The 19,646-nt window shown below is 40.2% G+C and overlaps 1 long non-coding RNA gene across 2 annotated transcripts in view; it reads left to right on the top strand.

Moving 5' to 3' along the window:
• LOC119866903 overlaps positions 1 to 19,236 on the top strand; it is a 35,104-nt gene extending 15,868 nt beyond the window's left edge. Inside the window, exons 3-5 of one of the 2 annotated variants that reach the window (XR_005381721.1) lie at positions 8,108 to 8,228; positions 12,737 to 12,808; positions 17,867 to 19,236. This is a non-coding gene — a long non-coding RNA (uncharacterized LOC119866903). Of the gene's footprint in view, positions 1 to 166; positions 593 to 8,107; positions 8,229 to 12,736; positions 12,809 to 17,866 lie in introns of those variants that run through there. The other variant, XR_005381722.1, reaches the window with a different exon arrangement.
• Positions 19,237 to 19,646: the final 410 nt, after the last annotated feature.

The raw sequence follows: 19,646 nt of genomic DNA, 5'->3' as shown, positions 1-19,646 counted from the left end.
ATAGTCCCTCAAAGATACAGGGTCCTAATCCCTGCACCCTGTGAACATTACTGCATATGGTTAAAGAGGACATCAAAGGTATGATTAAATTAAGGATCTTGAGATCAGGAGATTATCCCGAATTTTCCAAGTGGGTTCTAAATGCAACCCTATGTCTCCTTATAAGAGGCAGAGGAAGATTTGCACACAGAAAAAGAAGAGAAGGCAATGTGATCACAGCGGTGGAGATTGAAGGGATGTGATCACAAGAAAGCCAAGAATACTGGCAGCCACCAGAAGCTGGAAGGGGCAAGGAAAAGATTCACCTCCTGAGCCGTTCAAGAGAGTGTGGCCTTGGTGTCACCTGATTTCCACCCAGTAATACTGATTTCAGACTTTTGAAGTGTGAGAATAAATTTCTGTTGTTTGAGACACCAAATTTTTGATAATTTGTTTCAGCAGCCTCAGGAAACTAATACAGCTGACCCTTGAACAACAGGGCTTTGAACTGCACAGATCCACTTATATGCAATTTTTTTTCATTAAATACACGTATAATACAACAAATGTCTTTTCTCTTTGTTATCTTAACTTTTTTTCCAGATTATTTTATTGTGAGAATACAGTATATAATACATATAACATACAAAATATGGTAATCGGCTGTTTATGTTATCAGTAAGATTTCTGGTCAACAATAGGCTATTAGTAAAGTTTTGGGGGCTTCAAAAGTTGTCCTCAGATTTTTTTGACTGCATGGGGGAAGGGGAGTGTTGGTGCCCCTGAACCTCCACATTATTCAAGGGTCAGCTGAACAAATGCTAAGTAATATTTGGATCTCTGCCTATTTAAATATAATTCCAAGGGTGCAGATGTTGAATAAAATTTCCTACAACTGCGCAGTTGTGCTTAAATGAGGGCCACTAAGAACTTTTCTTTGTCAACTAAGAATGGTGGTTCCCAAACTTAGCTGAACACTGGAATCACCTGGGGAGATTAAAATTCCTAATTATCCAGCCACCACCCAGACCAATTACATCAGAATCTCTGGAGGTTGGACCCAGGCATAAGTTCTTTTTTAAGCTCCCAGATGATTAAAAAATGTAGCCATATTTGGGAATGGTTGAGTTAGAAAGTCAGAAACACCTCTATCTGTGCTTGGATCTCTGCCTGTAATTCTGGGCATGTATTTCCAAGTGCCTTGCTAAGTGCCCTCATCTGGTTGCCACGTACCTCAAACCAAATATATCAGAAACAGAGCTCATTCCATTATCTCTACACACTTGTTCCCTGTCCATGCACCCAGCATGGATTCTGGTGCTACCAGCTTCTCTGTCATCTCAGCACTCTCTTCTTCCCGCCTCTCTCCCTCACCCCCAGACAGATACTTCTCCCATCTGAGCCCTAAGTGAGCTCTGAATAGGGTGGAGGAGACAAGTGGATGCCAACTTGAAGCCTTCCCTACTGTCCTGTAGAACTACTGCTTTTAAAAAATATCTGATTAATAAATTAAAGTTTTATGAAAGATAGCATTGGAAAAATGGGTTCTGCTTAAAGAATGGAAAAAGAAGTGAAAATAGTATAGCTGCATTACACATCCTGTGTCTTAAACAGAAGACCTATATTTTCATGGGAACTGTAATCTGCGGAGCTGCTAGGAATGGTAAACTTGATAGCTTACTGTGTCTGGGCAAACTGCAACAGGGAAGCTATAGGAGGAGGCCCAGAAACAAAAAAGAGAACCGTAAGAAGTCTGAAAGGGAAGGCAATGCATATCTTCAAAGCCAGAAGCTACTCCTTACTACAAAACTAGGAGACATTCTTTCCTTTTCATGTATGAGTAAACCAAAGTTCAGAAAGGCTCAGACGCTTATCCAAAGTGACACAGCTAATAAATTGTGGCTTCTAGATTTGAATCAGGATCTTACTCATCCCAAGGCCCCCAGACTTAAACTCCTAGTTTGATCTGTTTTCATCATCCTCAGTTTTCGTAAACTTCAGTGTGTGTACGAACACCTGGACTGTTAAAGATGCCAATTCCTAGGCCCAGCAGCTGGGAATTGATACAAGAGGTCCAGAGCAAGGTCCAGGCACCTATATTTTTTAAACCAGTATCTGAGGTGATCCTCATGTAAGCAGAATACAGACCACACTCTGAAAAACCTAACATATGTTTTATGCAGGATTTGTGGCAAGGGCGAGATGTCCTTGGCTTTACCCCTATGTTTTTTGCAGCATTATTTATAATAGCCAAGCTATGGAAGCAACCCAAGTGTCCATGTAGATGAATGGATAAAGAAGATGATATATATATAGATAGATAGATATTGATGATGAAGAAGATATATTATATATATATAATGTGTGTATACAATGTGTGAATATTACTCAGCCATGAAAAGAATAAAATTTTGCCATTTTCAACAACATGGATGGACCTAGAGGGTATAATGCTAAGTGAAATAAGTCAGAGAAAGAAAAATACCATATGATTTCACTCATATGTGGAATTTAAGAAACAAAAGAAAAGAACTAAGAGAAAGAACGAAAGAAAGACAGAAAGACAGAAAGACAGAAAGACAGAAAGAAAGAAAGAAAGAAAGAAAGAAAGAAAGAAAGAAAGAAAGAAAGAAAGAAAGAAAGAAAAGAAAGAAAGAAGAAAAGAAAAGAAAAAAGAGAAAAGAAAAGAAATAAAATCAAACCAGACTCTTAAATGCAGAGAACAAACTGGTTGTTGCCAGAGGAGAGGTGGGTGTGGGAATGGGTGAAATAGGTGAAGGGGATTAAGAATACACTTATCTTGATGAGCACTGAGTAATAGAATTGTTGAATCACTGTATTATACACCTGAAACTAATATAACACTGTATGTTAACTATACTTCAAAAAAAGAAAAATGTCCTTGGTTTCAAGAACTTGTTGAAACAGTTGCAGGCTATGAGAAGCTTATGCCCCTGCTTTCCAGAAAGTGGCTTTTGGGGCTTAGACTGGCTACAGGATTGGAGGATTGGGCTTCTGTTAGCATTCCAGCAAGATCTTACCAAGGGCAAGAGTAGCTGCCTGTCCCATGGGGAGCATCTGGTTCCTTCTCAACCTCCTAAATCCTATAGATCCCACATTTCTACAGAGCAGGTGAAGTGATTTTAACATTGCCAAGAGGACCCAATTTTAAGGTCAGATTTTGCAATAGCCAAATGCTGCTGCAGTAGCTGTCAGCTTTGTCCCCTTTGCAGCCTGCCTGAAAGAGAGCGATACAGACTCACTTATCTGTTGATCTGGCTCACAGCTACAGGATGCTTTCTGCTACCAAGGCTCAATAATGGCAGCTTTGAAGTCCAGCGAGAGTGTGAATTTATTGTTTTGTAAAGACCAGATTCCTGAACAGGTCATAAATTACCTTGTTAGACAAAGGCTTCTGGGGAAATGTAATGTGTTGAAATCCTTCAGTGGGTGATTATCCTAACACATTGCTGGCAGAGCAAATAACTGGCACTCAAACACCAAAACCCAACAGCTGCCAAACTCCAGAGACACTACAGCTAGGCTAGGCTTTGAAATCTTAGTTAACCTTTCTCCTAGGTGAGAAAGAGGAGAAAAAAGAAAGAGAATAGCAATTTTAAAAAAATTGACTTTACATTCCTGATCTTGTTTAGGAAAAGTCTGTTTTGGGAAGCCAATGAAATATAGCTAATTACTGTTAAAAAGACTTTGGTGGCATTTTTTTTTTCCTGGATCTCAAGAAGATTCCTTTTCATTTTTGGAACATTGGCTTTTTGGTGCTCATACCTTTCCTATCTGTCTAGGTGACCTCCTCACAGTTATAACTGGCATAATTAGCTCTTTGACAAAGGGCACTGATTGGTCATTATCTGATGATTCTTAGGGTCACTTTTCTACTCTTCAGACCTGGCATGAAATATCAGCCTCTGTTAGGAACTCATCATCCTCTCTTACCTCCTCCAATAGAGTTTTTGCAATTTCTAGTTAGTTGGAAGACCTTGAGTAGATTCAAAATGCAAACTAAAGATAAAATCAGATCAAAATTTGGATTGTGAACTTTCTTTTAGAGTAGTATTTTTAAATGTGCATTGCACTGGAATTTAGAAAATAGGGAATATTGAAAATACACAGAAGAAAAATAAGAACTACCCCACAGCCCATCAGCCAGCTAATAATAAAGCTGTTATTTACATTTTGGCTTAAAAATGGGCTTACACTGAACTTACTTCTTTTTAACCTATTTTTCCACACAGCTAGATATCATAGTCATTTGCTTATGTCATTGACAATGTATGTACAACATCTTTTCCAATGACTACAAAGTAGACCTCCTCCTAAGTTTGTTGGTTAGAAGATAGTGCTAAGTATTCCCCAGGTACTTAGTTGGTTAAAGGATGTGAAAGATAATTGCCTTCTTCTCTGTGGGTCAAGAGCATCATTCATTCATTTGTTCAGCAAATATTTATTGAGTACTTACTATGTTTCAGACACTGTTCCGGATGCTGTGGATACAGCCTGAGTAGTCCAGACAAAAATCAGTCCTCCTGAGGCTCTGTGGGAGTGTCAGTACACTTTTTAAAAGTTGCTGAATTCCTTTTAAAATTGAGGACTTGGGTTGCATATACCAAACACCCCTCAAACAAAGGCCCACTGATAGTATATTAAATCTTAGGAATTAATGTTAGTCATCATAGAATATCATGTTTTTTGTTTATACTCCATCTAGCACAGGACCTGGTACATAGTAAGAGCTCAGTAAATATTGGTTGAACGAATTTATAAGTAAGTGTCTCCCACATAATTGAAGTTGGGTTTGCTTATCAAAAGTTAGGATTTCTTCCTGGGATTCTGGAAGGGAAACAAAAGCTAAATGTTATAGTGGCTCTTGTCTCCTTAGACATTTGTCCACAAAGGAGAAGACAAATTAAATCAGATAGCCTTGTCAAGAGTTGCCTCTAAGCCTGAGTTTTCTTGTCATGGACAGAGTGCTATGCTCAAGTACTAGAGACCTTCATATCTTGGCATTGCAACATGCCCTCTGGAAAGGAGAGGGCTGGGTCAGCTCTACATTGTTCAGACATTTTCAGGCAAGGAAAGAGAATCAGCTTATTAATCTCAGCAGCAAAGGAAACAGTTCTCTGCAGAGGATTGTGAGCTTTGGGGAATGCATTCAAGTATGTGCTGTCCCAGAGCAAGACATAGGCTTGATGTATGTGGTATTCAGAGACTCAGAAACTGGAAAAAACAGAGATTAGATCAAGTTCTTTTCACCTATTTGATTTGTGTCTGATGCCTACATTTTGACAGATAATTAGCAGGTCATATAGAGTACCTGGAAGGCACTGAAATATTACAATTTACGGGTAGCCAGCTCCAGATGGTAGACTGTATGTTAAGAGTCATACCAGAGTTGGATTGCCAGATCTCTGACACTTGGAAAAAATGATCATAGAAGATGTTTGAATTTGCTTTAAGGCAGAACCTAATAAATATGTGCTCATTGTGGGAACTGAAGCAGTAAATCTGTTATTTTTGCTAAGAACTAGCAAACTCTGAGAACAGAATGAGGTGAGAGGAAAGTTTGCTGAATTAGAGAGGGTGGAATAAAATGTGTAAATGTCACTGAAAGAAATGTTAATGAAGCAGAGCTAATTTCTGTAGGTGAGGGGTTTTTGGCCTCTAGAAGGATATAGAAAAAATGGCTGGTGGTTTGATGGTCAAAGTTTCTTTCTTAGAAGAGGAAGACCCACTGAGAGTTTGTTTCAGGTCTGTTTTATGTCTGATCTCCCTTGACTTTTGTACAAAGTTGGATAACAATAAAATAATAATCAGCTTCTGTATAGAAAAGGGGAGTTGGGCAGCCCGGGTAGCTCAGTGGTTTGGCAGCCTTCAGCCCAGGGCCTGATCCTGGAGACACGGGATCGAGTCCCACATCGGGCTCCTGCATGGAGCCTGCTTCTCCCCCTGCCTGTGTCTCTGCCTCTCTCTGTGTCTCTCATGAATAAATAAATAAAATCTTAAAAAAAAAAGAAAAGAAAAGAAAGAAAAGAGAAAAGAAAGAAAGAAAAGAAAAGAAAAGAAAAAAAAGAAAGAAAGAGGAGTAGTGGCTGAGTCCTGCAGGTGGAGGAGTCCAGGCCTGGGCTATTCTCCAAACCTTTTATTCACCAGCCTTTTGAGAGCAGACCCCAGCCCCACTTAATTGTACTATTACTTGGGCAAGTTACTCACCTCTCAGGTTGACAAGAAAAACTTCAAGGGAAATGTTCTCTTCTGAGTAGAAACCCACAGATGATGATTAGGAAAGCAAATGAGTTTTAGAAATTCTATCCCTGTTTGAACTTGTAGGAATGCGTATCAACTCTAAGCCTCCTCATACCTATCCATGTGGCTGTGTCACAAATATTTCAAATTCACTGTGTTGAGAACATTGCGCATGTACCTCATAAATGCATCTGGGACCATCAGAGCCATCCATTGCCATCCCCACATGCCATTAGACTGCAAGCTCCAGGACAATCATGGAGTTGACGTCACTCATCACCATGCTCACAGTGCCTGGCATAGCACCTGGCATATTGCAGGCACTTGGTGTTTGCTTCATGAATGAAGGATTGTCTCCGCCTTCTGTCTTTAGGTTCTCCTTTTTCTAGGATCTCCACACACTGTCACAGAGCTGAAATACCAGTCCCATGTATTACCTACTTAAATATCTTAGAGGATACCCCATTGTAGGAAAGAAAATGTGTGGAGACCCTCCTGATAATGAACTTTGCTTACCTTTCTGACATCATCATGTTCTGTTCCCCTTGGCCCTTCTCTGAGCTCCAGCTGAAGAGGAACAGCTCAGGCCTTTACACCTCAGTGCTTTCCTGTATTTCTCATTCAGGCTAAAGACCAGTTTGTGAGGAACTAGAAAATGCCTATCCACACCCCTAAAAAAAAAGCCTTGAAAGTTTCTCTGTGATGGTTAGCATCAAAATCATGTTAGCCTCTGCATTTTTCAGATGAGATGGCCATGCAGATGCATTATGGGGAAATGCATTTGTCAAGAGGGAAATACTCATTTATTTGAGCAGACCTATCAAGGTTACCTTTAAAGATAAATGAAACTTTTACTGTTAGCAGAAAAAAAGCCTTAAATACAATCACTGTGCTGCAATATCACTACATGTAGGAAAAGCTCATATTCTGCCTCCAGTCATATCTTATCTGGGGACAGAAACAGTTTTGGAGCCAGTTATAGTTCTGACCCTCAAGAAGGGGCAATTGTTGCGGTGACTTGGGGATGGGAGTGGTGTGGTTAAGAGAGTGGCTGGGAGAGCTTCTCCAAGAAACTTCTGGAAGAGGGTTAGAGAACACTGGGAAGAAAAGCAGACAGGGATTTGAGGCCTAAGCTCTGCTCAGGTCTTAGTCTTCTGGTTTGTGATCCACCTTAAGATGTGAGCTCAGGTTTATGGGCACTTTATGGGAACACCCAGGGCTGCAAAATTTATTTTCCATGGCACCAGAACATGTACCTTTCAACTTCTTGTCAGCCCTCTCCTACCACAGAAGGAGAAAAACAAAACATCGCCTTCCCTCCCCACCCCAACTTCTTTTCTCCCTTTTTTTTTCCTCTTTGCTCCACTCAAAAACTATTTTCTACTTCACTAAGCCCATTAGCTGAACCAACACTGTAAAAACTTCATTTTGGTCCTCTCAGCTTAGGGACTCTTTTCCTAAAATTCTAAGGAGGGTAGTTTTGTGGGTACATAGGGAAAACCTGAGCTCTCCAAAGAAGTGAAGTTATGAACTAATAGGCTCAGTGGCCAAGTTCTTGGGGAATTTGGGGCTTCTTCATTAACATAAAGAGTATGTTTCTCTCAGGTTCTGAGTGAATTGGTCCTATCTGTATGTTCTTACTCTTGAAAGTTAATTTTGCATTTTCTAGTTTCTTGGTGCCGTTCAAAACTCCTCCTAAGACTGGCCCTTCATTTTTCTTGCTCTCCTTTGGGCCTCTGGATGTCAGTGAGAAAAGTCTAACAATGACTCGTCTTTTGAGAATGTGAGTCCCTGTGGGTATCTAGCAGGTAAAGAGGAGGTCATGGAAGCAGCAGCATGGTCATTTCGTCAATATTTCCTTTTGAAGGCATGGAAGCTCTGGCTCACCAGCCTGCCTCTGCTTGACAAATGATGAAGATAATGAAAGTGAAGGTGCAGAGCGGAACGGCCAAGGCAGTCTGGGCACGTCTCTCATCACCACCTGTTTGGTGAGCTTGTGTTTATTCCCTGCCTTTGAAGGGCTGGCAGGCTGTGTGGCCTGGGCCTGCGAACACCCAAATCCTGGAGCAAAGAGAGGTTGGAAGACAGATGAAGGGAATACTTTCAAACAATATTGCTTTCTCTAATTAGTGCAGACAGAGAGCCCCCCGAGGAGTTTCAGGTGACCTCAGCCTTGCAAGGCTCCGGTATTTCTCAGAACCGACAGGGGCTGGAAACCTTTTCACTTTGCACAGACTGGTCTGGGAATCTTGAAAGAATCCATTTTCTTCTGACCCACAGTGCTTCTGGGTGTGCATGTAGTGGGTTGGGGGGGTGGGGTGAAAGATTCTCTAAGACATTTATTCTCATTGTTCTTTTGGTTGTGATAAATCCCATGCACAGAAAAGTCTGCATTCCTAGGTCCTTCTGTTTGAGGTTCTATTTGAGACCTGACTAGGAAGCCCCAGGCTGCCCTGTGCATGACCTCTTTTGATCATGCCCTGAAAGTTTATGTTTCTCCTTCTTTACCTTTGCATACTGTAGAGGAGAAATTGTAATAATGCTTACTGTGGGCCAAGGCCTTTTTTATGCTCAGGGCTTTGGAAGACAGTAATTATCATCACTAATGAAGAGAAAACTCAGTTTTATAGAGGCCAGCAACATTCTAAAGCCCCATAGCAGATATCTCATAGAGTTAGGATTTGCACCCAGGCCTGTCTAGCTCTTAGCCACCACACCATCCTGCCTCTTTTGTGAAAAGGATGGTTAATATGGGTTGTGTTGATACAAAGCAGCCTCCTGAAATCAGCTTTGCATAAAGGAGCAGCAGGAATGTGCACATTTCACAGTGCACATTTCACAGTAGCTGTTTGAAACCTCAGGACTAGCAGATTGGCAGGGCTGTACTATGTTAGGAGTCCAACATGTCAGATCCTATTTGTACTATACTATCCCTGACCATGAGAGCTTGAGGAAATCACCTGAGCTTTCTGTACTGATTTCCTCATCCAGCAAATAATACCTATATTTTCCACTTTGCAAAAATGGTTTTGAAGGAGCTTTGTGGACTAAAAACGACCTTATGACCATAAGGGCCACCTGGATGAGGCATTTTCAAAATAGAGCTGTGAGTACAGAAATTTTTTTGGCATATTTTATATTTTCATGATAGGTCACTGATATGTTTTTAGATATGTGAAACCTTCACAGTCTCACCTTCAAAATCACAGTCCAGTAAGATCCTAGGCTTCTTTATGTCTGAGTTACAACAAATAAAAGAATACCAATCCTCTGTACTTGTTAGAAAACGCAACTTCCTTGAAAGTATTGTCTTGGTGGGTATTCTGACTCAAATGCTTCCCAGTCTGGTTAGATTTTTTAAGAATGTAATATGACCATCTTCTGTGTTGTTTATTGGGCAGTATGTTTCATGCCTCATTTGCCCTCAAATTCATATTTTAATTCATCAGAGTATTTGTTCTGCCCTGTGTGTATGTGCTCTCACTCACAGTCACTGAAACCTTTGCACTTTAAACATTGGCCAGATGATAGGATATTTATTTTTTATTTTGCCATGTTACATGATTTCTATATATTTTTTTAAAACCAAAAGAACAAAGGAAAAACAGTTAAGAATTTTGCTTTGAATAAGCAGCCAGTGACAGGCTCAAGATGATGAGGGTCAGTTTCTACTCCATACACACCTCTTAATTACATGCAGCCTAAATTGGGGCTCTGACCTGGATGGCCTATTATCATGTACTCTGATGGGTGCCATCCACCAGTGTCCATCTTTCATGTGAGTCCATAATTTTGTCCTCCCAGCAGGCAAGGGGACTAGAGCCAGGCTGGTTTCCTTACAATTACTAAATAGTAAGAGCCAATAATTATAAAATTCCTAAGGAGGATCCCCCTTTTAGCAAGTTCATCTTCTCTCCCTCTTCTTGCCAATTTCATACCTACAATCACATCCCAGTGGGGTTGGGAATTTTATGTTTATTGGCAATCTGTTTTGTAGACTATTTTTAAACTGCCATGGACTTAAAAAGATATTAACCTTAAGGGTAGATCATTAAGTTAATCATAGTTCCCTTATTATATTTATTCTTTTATTCCCCATTCTGATTCCCTAGCATGCTTTCAATGTTAACCATTTCAATGTGTCTATACCATGTGTACGCATGTGTGTATGAGATTGTGTTTTTGTAAATGGCTATGAGCTTTCATCACTGATTTTTTTTCCCCTCTGTACCCAACTATCTTGGGAGCTTTCAGGTCACCATGGATGTGTTTCTGTTTTTTTGGCAAGTGAATAACGTGTATACACATAAATCTACCATTTTCACTTAGAAACGTAGCCAGAGTTCTTATAAATTCTGTTGCAATGAGTCTTTCTTTTACTCACATCTCTTGAGAAGTCACCTACCTGATAGAATCTTAACCTTTGAAAAGTACTTCTTGTACTTTTGAGTACAAGTACAATGAGATGATTATCTCATCTTTGAGGAGGAGGGGATTGATGCCAAGATGTGATGGAACTGAGAGGTAGAGGGAACCAAATACTGGCAGACGGGTGGTAGGTGAGATACCTAGGTCTGACATTAGGTTAGCCACTAGGCATGAACCCTTGAGAAATTTACATAAACCACCAAAGCCTCAGTTTTCTAATCTGGAAAATGGATTTAGTATCTGTGTTATAGTGTTGAGTTACAGTTAAATGAAATAATATATTGACAAGCACCAAACTCAATGCCTGGTATATACGAAGCATCCAGAGGGTGTTGGTTGGATCAAAAGATCTCTTATGGATAATTTGAAGTTTCATGCCGAATTTGGATAGTAGGGAAGAAGCCCTTACCTGAGATGACAGGAAAAGAAATGTTTGAATTGCTGCAAGGGGCTCATTATATTTGCCTAAAAATGAAGGCATAAGTGCAGGGAATAGCCATTGGCCTTTGCAGAGTTACTTAACAAAGAAGAGTTGTGCAGGAAGGCAGAAACAACATTAAGATACCTATATCCTTTTAATATATTGCTTCTCTATTTCTCAACTGTGAACACAGTGGCTGTCTCTGAAATGGGAGTTGAAAGCTTGATTCCTAAGATTCAGCTATGAGCCTTCGTTTCTTTACCAGTCAGAAAGTGGAAGGGTCAGCATTTCTCAGTGGGGCAATGCAATTCTTCACTGCATGCGACAGACCCAGGACTGCAGAACAACAGTACCCAGGGCCATTGTTACCCCAGCCTCTTTCACTGTTCAACATGCTCCTTGAGGGAAGTTGCCACATCTCCAGGGTCCCTTCTGGAGCTGGCTTTCAGGGAGTCCATGTTACTTACCCAGAGTGGGTAACAAAGCATTGTAGTATTGGTAGGAACGGTCATTTCACTTACTTAGTTCTAAATTACCTTCATGAATGAACAGATTGAGTGGAAGAAGCTGTAGGCTGGTATAACGGTGATCGGAGCAGACTGCATTCTGTCTCTGAGCCCAACTTCATCTTCTGCATTTGAGAGAAAACCACTTGCCACACACCATTCCTGTAGGACTGACATGGGATGGCATTCACTAAGGCACAAACATTGTGCCTAACTTCTGTGTTTTCAATTAATTTTTTTAAAGATTTTATTTATTTACTCATGAGAGACATAGAGAAGCAGAGACATAGGCAGAGGGAGAAGTAGGCTCCCTATGAGAGCCTGATGTGAGACTTGATCCCAGGACCCTAGGATCATGACATTAGCCAAAGGCAGATGCTCAACCACTCAGCCACCCAGGTGCCCCTCAATATAATTTTTTTTAAAAGGAGATTGTTTTAGTGGTTCTTAGAAGCCCAATATGACAGCTTTTTTGAATAATAGTGCCTATATCTACATGTGTCATAAAGAATGTTGGCTTCTCTTCATGACCTAGAAAATGGTCCCAGCCTCCACCTTGCCTCTTACTGTGGCCTTGTACACCTCGGTGCTGAAGATCTTTCAGGCTTAATGACCTCCCCAGACTTCTTAGGATGGATGAGAAGTTGCTTATGTATCCTGTACAACAGAAAAGGAAATGGAATGAAGTGGGGAGAGTCTACAGGGGAGGCTACTTAGAGCTCTGATTTGCCACTTCCTTCCAGAAGCCTTTTTATATAGCTTTGCTAGATCAAATGCAAAATAAAGTTGTTAAATGGAACAGGAAAAGGTCCTCATCATTTTTGCACTGAAGTCCATGATATTTACCTTCAGATTTGGAGAAATGAAAGGCCATCTCCTCAGCTGTTAATTGGAGTAGTGCTGGAGGAACAGCAAGCAGTAGCCTTTGACATTTAGAGAACTAGACCAGATGCTTTTAGCACATTAAAATCAGATTTTTGATTTGTATTTATGTATGTAAATATCCTTTTTCCTTCCAATTTTATTCTTTGTATTTATATATTTGCATTGTGCTCTGAACACAATCACTATGATTAGCAATATTTATTTAAAATTAGGAAATATTTATTTTGCTGTGATTTCATTTCTCCCCTATTTTCAGATGCAGTAAAGTCAAATGCCCTAATGATGAAGGCAGCGAAAGGAGATTTAACCCAGTAGCTGACTCATTTGAGTAAGACCATACTTTCTGTTACTGCCTCAAAAGGGAAATGTCTCACCTGTAAGGGTTTGTATTTCTCCCCACCCATTCCTTCACCTAGGTTAAGAAGGACAGCCATCACTAAAACCTTGAAATCTTCAGAAACCCCATTGTGGAAGGAGTGGGTCTTCTTTTAGTCCACCCATTCTGATAAAGGATTTTTAAGAAGTTCTTTTCCAACAGTGGGAACATCTTGGCTCCCTGGGACCTTCCCAGGGTCAACTGATGCTTGATGATAAGACACATGGGTCTTACCAGCTCCAAGGATGCTAAGTTGGGTTAGAATATTCACTGGACAGCTTTTGGATTGCTTTCTAATTGCTCATGGCTTTGTATTTTGGAAAATTAAAATATAAAAGGAGTTTCTTTTCAGGTTGAACATTTGTGTTCTTGCCAAAGTATATTGCTGCTTCTGGCTTCCAATAAGAGCAGGCCTTACTATAAAAGGTCCACAGAGTACCTGGGGCATGCCTCCTGTGATGGGGGCTTCCCCAAGGTCCTCTTGTGGACTCTTCAAGACCTTGGTACAGGGCTTCCTTTGCACTTCTTTCCTTTGGGGGAATGATTAGGTATGTCATTTAATCAATTTGGGTTGCTAGCCTAAGGTTGTTAAAAAGCAGATGTTGATCATGGGAGTAATAATTAAGAGCTGCATACCCCAAATCATTTATAATCTGAGTCTGAAGCACGTGTCAGGTCTCCTTCTTCCCTCCTCCTGCCCCAAATGTGCTACCTATAATGAATGTACCTTTAAGCACCTCACCTGCCAAGTGGTGTCCTCCTGCTGCTGATGCTATGAGATATCTCCAGAGATCTATAGGTATAGCGGGCCCCATGTACTAAATCCACACAAAGGGCCATCCCCACCCTTCCCCAGCTCACATTTTATAATGCTCAGTCTGAAATGACCTTTAAAAAGCCAGATAATATTTTATTTACCTTTTTTCTCCCATTTACTGTTAAATGTTAATGAAGGTAAGAGATTCAAATTCCTGCTAATAAAACACTTTAATTGACTCCAGTGTAACCATAACTGTAAATTGGCTACTTTGTATGAACGACCTTAGAGCTTCCCTGCCCCCGACTCTGCCGCCTGTGCAAGTTTGGAAGTTGGCAGCAAACATTTCCTTTGTTCTTCTTGGGCTTCGCATGCAGCCTGAGGGCCCTCTACTTTAAGACTTGCAACCAGGAGCAATTTCAGATCTCTCCTCTCAACAGAATTCACTGCCCTTTATTCCTCCCAGAACTTCTGTTGACATCCTTCAGGTTCAGGGCCCTATAATAAGCACCACCTCCTCCAGGAAGCCATATAGGATCCCTGTTTCCCTCTCCTCTTCCTCCAAATGGGCACAGCATTTTGTTGACTTTCCCTGTGATACTTCTCATTTTGCCTTTTGTTTTGGTAACATCTGTAGTGATGTTCTCTTCTTACTTAGAAACTCTATGCATGGTTTGTGTTCAGTAAGTATCTATTCAATTAACTGGTTTTAGTGAAAAGAAGAAAAACTTGATTTCTACTGTCTTATACCATACCCATTCTCTGGGGAATTCTTAAAATACTTGCTAGATGTTCTTTGTCTGGATTTCTTAGGCAAGACCACTCACTATTCAAACCTTTATAATAACTTGCTGCTTTAGAGAAAAAAAGAAAAATTAATGGATGGTTGTCCTTAATTTTAGGTTTTCCTCCTATAACCTCTGCTTATTCCATCTGCATCTATCTTCAATTATCTGTGACTATATATCCCTCAACCCTAGCTCACCAGGGGAATGTTAACCTCTGGACTTACCTGGGGAACATCAACACTATCATGACCTGAGCTCTTCCCCTAACCAATTAAAACAAATTCTGGGGGTGGGGCCTAGACATCTGAGATGATCCTTACTGTAAAGAGAAGATTGTCCCTAAACTAGAAGAGATCGCATAGAAGAAAAAGATAGATATCCCAGAAGAAACTGAAGAAACAAATCTTAGGCCTGAAGGTAAATTCTGTATAAAATAAATGTAAATAAAAGTAAAATATATATGTTAAGTATACTAGTGGGAAATTTTGGAAATAGATAATCTAGCTTAGTTTCCAGTTTAAAAAGTTAATATGTCCTCATGGCTTTACATTTAATAGAAAACCTTGAATAGTCCTTTTTTGGCTTGTTTCATGGCAGTTTTCTTTTGGGCTATGTTGTTTCATGGCATGCTCTAGTGTTTTACCTGCTGAAATTGCTGGATTTAAGCAAATGTTTCTGCCAGGCAACACCCATGCCAGCAAAGCTTTTGAACTCCTAGACTCCTGTCAGTGTGGCCTAGTTACATTTGTTCTGTCCCTGTAGCTATGGACTTCTTTGCTTTCCCAGACTGTTTATCAGTGTGCCTATTGGCCACAAGAGGGACAAGGAGAAAAACGGAATGGCTTAATACAAACACTTCCCCACCCCAGGGTGGGGAGTAGAAAACACTTTTTCCTTCTGAGGTGGGAGAGGAGCAGCGTGGTTATATAGGGTAAACAAACTACAGTAACTAGGATTTTTGTGATCATTTATAAAAGATGGTAAAGAAAATATTTTAACCTACAAAGAAATGTGGGAGTCTGGGATATGTCCCCAAGTTAGAGCATTCTCCAAACTAAGATTCCTGCTCAAATAGTGTACAGTGCTCAGTGGTTGTACTGGGACCAGACACAATTGAAGCATTGTCATTGATTTGTGTGTGATGGTTTGGATAAGTTCAGAAGAGTCTGAAAAGCAATTTGCTTATTGGAATAAATTTAAAGAGTGAGGCCCTAACTAATTTTCTTAGGAGTTTAAGGAACATTTTATGCCTTTCCATTTTATACTTTTTCATATTTGTAGAGAAATTGTGATACTCTTTTGTTAACAATTTCAGTTAATACCTAAACATGTCATGCCTTTCAATAAGTATTTGTGGCCCCACAGCTAATTCTGATGAATGCAGTTCCTTTTGCCTAGCACTTAGCATTCACTTGTTCTTGCTCCAATGATGAGAAAGAGACTCAATCATGAGTTTAGCCTGATCATTAATCCAAAAATATCTGTGGCCTGTATATAACCCTCTCATAAGATGTCCCTTCACATTACTAACCCAGGGCTCAAAAGACTATCTTTCCATCTTTTAAAACTACTGAAAATTCTGCCAGGATTTCATTGCAGAATCCCGGCATCAGGAGTCACCTATAGTGGGAGGATGGTGGCCAAGTGGTCTCAATGTAATTATTGTCGGAACTTGTTAGGTTTTTTTCTATGCTCTTTCTTCATTACTTCACAATGCTTTTATGCCTCTGTGAGAGAGAACCACCCTCAGTGAGGCGAGGAAACAAGGCCTGGGAATGCTATTGTGTGGTTTTATCTGCCTTCCATCTCCCCCTTACTACCTGTAGCTTAAACATGACAGGAACAACCCTATAAAATTAGCTTTGTGGATGAGACAGGAAAAAGAATGTCAAGACCCCAGCCCCTCCCCCATCCTCTTCTCAATCTGTGTTAATATACTCTGCTTTGGAGTTTTTAGCCCACTAGACAAAATGCTCTGGGGCTCTTATTGGTTTAATAAACAGACCAAACTCTTGAGGACAAAAGAGGACAAACCTGCCCACTGAAAATTATGTGACTCGGGCTCTTAAAAAGCTTGTGTTCCACTAGGTGAATAAAGAGTCCTGAACTGAATACATTGATTGTGTCCCTCACCACTCTCTCATCTACACAACTTTCAGGGCCTGTGCAAGCAAGGGTTTGTTGTCAGCAGCAACCCAGGGCATGCATGCAGGATCCACCAGCGTCTAGTTAGGAAAACATTTTACAGGTTTGGTGGCTTTGAGGACTGATATATCTTATCTGACTTCCTAGACTTTCGAGACATGAGGTTTTTTCAAAAGGGTTTTGCCTCCAAATATGGAAAATAGGCCCTTTGTGATGAGTGTGTTTTTCCTGGTATAAAGACTGAATTTGTAAACATCTGTTTATGAAAAAGTTGCATTTCTCAGCATCATGGCATGATCTTCTAAACCAATACATAAATGGATCTTTAGTGCACATGGAAATCTTTTGCATTTGAATATAAAAATCCATTAAGGGGAGGGAGAAGGGAGAGAAAGAAATGGGTAAATAAATACAAAAACTCTTAAGAGCTTCTGGGCTGGTTTCAAGAATGCCCCGCAAAATAGGTTTTCATGGTTGTATGGGGTGATGTGATCCTATTCAAGTTTCTTTCCTTTCTTTAGAATTTCTGAAGAAGCTGTTGCAAATGGCTTCGAGGGCTGTTCCTAAAATAGATTTTAGAGATGAAAAAATGAGAGAATGCATAGACAATCTGAGACAAATGATCAGCTCTGATACTGATGTGGAGATTGTAAAATGACTGCTGTGCCTCGCAAGAAATGAATATTCAGGATGCCCCTGCTGGGTGCCTTTTCCTATTTGAACCAACTACTCTTTGGGCCATGATTCACTTGTTACCAAATTAAACACTCTTTGCACACAGCAGAGCAACTTTACGAAGTCGGATTTTGAAATGCAAACATCTTTTCTGCTCTGGCCACAGAACCTGTCACAATCTTCATCGGGCACTGAATTAAGTTTAAAATATCATCAGAGGGTGTTGATCCTTCTTGGGCCTGGAGCTGTCCTCTGTACATCCGGCATTTTTCTGTTGATAGTACGTGTCACCTAGCAACGCGCCTGAAAGGCCCTATATGCATTGATTGCACACCATTGTCTTTAAGGGGTGGAAGTGTTAACCGAATAAACCACCCCCCTCCCCTGGGTGACCAGACGGTCATTCCACTCATTTTGGTAATCTGTTTACGTCAAAATATTGTTTATTCCATTCTTTGGTCTCCTGATTTTTACATTTCTGACAGAAGGACTACTTTTAATGCCTTACATGGTGGAGAACCCAAATCTACTTTCCTGACATGGAGTGTTGAGAGTAATTTTGTCCCTAATTCTCCTGATAAAGCATTAGATGAATTTGACAGCTAACTGCAGACGATAATGCCAACTTTATTCTGTGGTTTTCAGAGGATGAAGAAGTTACAAGCCTGCAGTTGCCTCCATGAAGAGAAAATATTCCCTTTGGTCTGTGAATGGTTTTGAAATAAACTGCAGGATATGATATATGGCTGTTGAAGATGTTAAGGCTTTCAAATGGATAGCGGGCTCTGACATCACCTGAATGAAGAGGAAATATGGCCTACCCAATGGGTGTTTTCAGAATGAATGAAATTTCAAAGTGGAAATTCTTCCTTGAGATGCAAGGGTAGAACACATTTCTGTGTCAATAGCCATGGCTGAAGCAATAGAACGGGCTGGTGGGTCAAACAGGCATTTTACCTCAGACCTCTCCCTCTTACAATGATCAGTTTCAGAGACCTTCCACTCAGGCAGCCTTTTCACAAATGTCTCAGACAATGAGAGCATTTCAGCGAGGAATTTTACATGTAGGCAAAGACCAGATTGGTGGGCTTAGTACTCCCTTCCACCAAACCATGTGATAGAGACAAAATAGAAATTTTGTGGTTACCTGGTCTACAACTTCTAGTTTTAAGAAATCTGTTTTGCTCCTTTGTGAGTTTATATTTGTACCATATCCAGCTAGAATAAGAGACCGTTCAATCAGTATGCTATGAGAAATATGCCAGGACAGCAAAGCAATTTCAAAGTCAACCTACTAACCACATTGCCTTAGTGTTACTTTCAGTCTGGTGTGTAAAAGAGCTGTAATGTAAATGATAGTGCCAAAAAAGTTCTTTGATAAATTTTAAAGTTTATTCTCCACAGCCCTCTTCATCAGATAGGAACTCTATCTACTTAAAGAATCAATTCTATTAATGTTTCCCTTTTGATAAAGACCTCAGGCCTTTATACCTTGGTAGAAAGGAAAATGCAAACCTATAGTTTGGGACATAGATATACATGAGCGGGAGATGAGAACTCTAGCAGGAAAATATGGAGACTCTCACAGGTATGCATGTTTAACTGTGAGGAGATGCAAGGATATTCTCATGATTAGAAGTAAAAAATATTTTAAACTAATGTATAAGCTTCTAAGTGACACTCATATTCTCCTGTACCCCTTTCCCGCAAAGTCTTTCAGTATTCTCCGTGTGTTAATCTTGTGGCTAGCCATCTTGGCCTGGTTCAACTGCTAAGTGAATGCTGCTTCTATAAACATTTCACTGCTACAAGTTGGATTTTTCACAGCATTAACTTTAACTACATGGGTGTTTGTAATGGAATAAAACTTCAAATTGATGTTTTGCCATATTGGTAGTTAAAGAAGTGGGCCTCAAATGGAGATAGATGTGCGCCTCATTTCATGGGAAAATTGTTATCTCATGGGCCAAGTTTAAGATGTAGATGGCTGTAGCTTCACTGACAAAGTCTTAAAGAAAAAGTACACCAACAAGACCCCTACTTTTTATGTGAGATTCCTCAGTAAATTTCTAATCACGTTTCATTTAAAATTGATTTTAAATATGCACAAAGCGTAAATCAATTGAATAGAAAGGGACAGGTTTTAACTCCACCATCCCCGTAGACCTCACCTTAGCAGAATCACTCCGTATGGAACCTAGGAAGTATGTTGGAAGAATTTGCTCTCCATCTTCTTCAAGGTACTTGCTGCTTCCTTTACATTGAAATGCATTTAAGGATAAAGTTCTGTGTTTCTGCCCAGGAATCAAAGGCTTCCTTTATAAGAGATTATTTAATTGTGGTTTAGATTACCCTACAAATGGCACAGCACTTTGAACTCAGTTGAGTGGGTGGTGGTGGTTTGTAAAATTCATCATTGGGCACC

This window comes from Canis lupus, chromosome 30, assembly GCF_011100685.1.
Source record: "Canis lupus familiaris isolate Mischka breed German Shepherd chromosome 30, alternate assembly UU_Cfam_GSD_1.0, whole genome shotgun sequence".
Lineage (NCBI taxonomy): Eukaryota > Metazoa > Chordata > Mammalia > Carnivora > Canidae > Canis > Canis lupus.
The sequence above is the reverse complement of the archived record's forward strand: the minus strand, read 5'-3'. Positions and strand labels throughout refer to the sequence as shown.